Source organism: Odontesthes bonariensis, unplaced genomic scaffold (genome assembly GCF_027942865.1).
Source record: "Odontesthes bonariensis isolate fOdoBon6 unplaced genomic scaffold, fOdoBon6.hap1 scaffold_143, whole genome shotgun sequence".
In the NCBI taxonomy this organism is placed as follows: domain Eukaryota; kingdom Metazoa; phylum Chordata; class Actinopteri; order Atheriniformes; family Atherinopsidae; genus Odontesthes; species Odontesthes bonariensis.
Genome location: NW_027457378.1, coordinates 50,141 through 52,500, shown reverse-complemented (window position 1 = coordinate 52,500; position 2,360 = coordinate 50,141).

Sequence of the window (2,360 nt, the reverse complement as noted above, 5' to 3'; positions counted from 1 at the left end):
AGCCCCAGCCCTTACCCTAACCCAACCTAAACCCTGCCTCCAGCCCTAACCCCAGCCCCAACCCTAACCCTAACCCCAACCCCAACCCCAACCCTAACCCTAACCCTAACCCTAACCCTAGCCCCAGCCCCAGCCCCAACCCTAACCCTAACCCCAGCTCCAACCCTAACCCTAACCCCAGCCCCAGCCCCAACCCTGATCCTGCCGGAGGGGCTGGAGCCCGGTTCTCCTTAACCCTAACCCCAGCCCCAACCCTAACCCTAACCCCAGCCCCAACCCTAACCCTAACCCCAGCTCCAGCCCTAACCCCAGCCCCAGCCCCAAACCGGCCCTAGGGCCTGGAGCCCGGTTCTCCTCAACCCTAACCCCAGCTCTAACCCTAACCCGGCTGGAGGGCATGGAGCCCGGTTCTCCTTAACCCTAACCCCAGCCCCAACCCTAACCCTAACCCCAGCTCTAGCCCTAACCCCAGCCCCAGCCCCAAACCGGCCCTAGGGCCTGGAGCCCGGTTCTCCTTAACCCTAACCCCAGCTCTAACCCTAACCCGGCTGGAGGGCATGGAGCCCGGTTCTCCTTAACCCTAACCCCAGCCCCAGCCCCAAACCTAACCCTAACCCGGCCGGAGGGGCTGGAGCCCGGTTCTCCTTAACCCTAACCCGGGGTCGGCTTGTTTGAGAAAGAAACCCAGGAATCGCCTTCTTTTCCCGAGTTAAGACGAAATACGGATTTTTGTAAAAAAAAAAAGATTTCCTTGGGCCAAACCAAGTTCAGACTCTTTAGTCCTTCATATATAGCCATTCCGAGTAGGTTCCATGCACAAAACCTCTTTAAATGGCCTTTTTTTGACAAAGAAACCCAGGAATCGCCTTCTTTTCCCGAGTTAAGACCAAATACGGATTTTTGTTAAAAAATGATTTCCTTGGGCCAAACCAAGTTCAGACTCCTTAGTCCGTTATGTCTATGTTCATTCTGAGTAGGTTCCATGCACAAACCTCTTTAAATGGCCTTTTTTGAGAGAGAAACCCAGGAATCGCCTTCTTTTCCCGAGTTAAGACGAAATACGGATTTTTGTTAAAAAATGATTTCCTTGGGCCAAACCAAGTTCAGACTCCTTAGTCCGTTATGTCTATGTTCATTCTGAGTAGGTTCCATGCTTAAACCTCTTTAAATTGCCTTTTTTGAGAAAGAAACACCGCAAAAGCTTTCCTTTGCGGAGTGATGTCGTTGCGCAGGGCATGAGTGCCTGGATGTTCTGAGAGGGGAGCAGGGATGAATGCTGGACCGAGGAGAGGTGCTGAAACTCGGCCTGGATGTGTGTCTGTGCGCAGGGCATGAGTGCCTGGATGCTGTGAGAGGGGAGCAGGGATGAATGCTGGACCGAGGAGAGGTGCTGAAACTCGGCCTGGGTGTGTGACTGTGCGCAGGGCATGAGTGCCTGGATGCTGTGAGAGGGGAGCAGGGATGAATGCCTGACCGAGGAGAGGTGCTGAAACTCGGCCTGGATGTGTCATTGCGCAGGGCATGAGTGCCTGGATGCTATGAGAGTGGAGCAGGGATGAATGCTGGACCGAGCAGAGGTGCTGAAACTCGGCCTGGATGTGTGTCTGTGCGCAGGGCATGAGTGCCTGGATGCTATGAGAGTGGAGCAGGGATGAATGCTGGACCGAGGAGAGGTGCTGAAACTCGGCCAGGATGTGTGTCTGTGCGCAGGGCATGAGTGCCTGGATGTTCTGAGAGGGGAGCAGGGATGAATGCCTGACCGAGGAGAGGTGCTGAAACTCGGCCTGGATGTGTCATTGCGCAGGGCATGAGTGCCTGGATGCTATGAGAGTGGAGCAGGGATGAATGCCGGACCGAGGAGAGGTGCTGAAACTCGGCCTGGATGTGTCATTGCGCAGGGCATGAGTGCCTGGATGTTCTGAGAGGGGAGCAGGGATGAATGCTGGACCGAGGAGAGGTGCTGAAACTCGGCCTGGGTGTGTGTCTGTGCGCAGGGCATGAGTGCCTGGATGCTGTGAGAGGGGAGCAGGGATGAATGCCTGACCGAGGAGAGGTGCTGAAACTCGGCCTGGATGTGTCATTGCGCAGGGCATGAGTGCCTGGATGCTATGAGAGTGGAGCAGGGATGAATGCTGGACCGAGCAGAGGTGCTGAAACTCGGCCTGGATGTGTGTCTGTGCGCAGGGCATGAGTGCCTGGATGCTATGAGAGTGGAGCAGGGATGAATGCTGGACCGAGGAGAGGTGCTGAAACTCGGCCAGGATGTGTGTCTGTGCGCAGGGCATGAGTGCCTGGATGCTATGAGAGTGGAGCAGGGATGAATGCTGGACCGAGGAGAGGTGCTGAAACTCGGCCTGGAT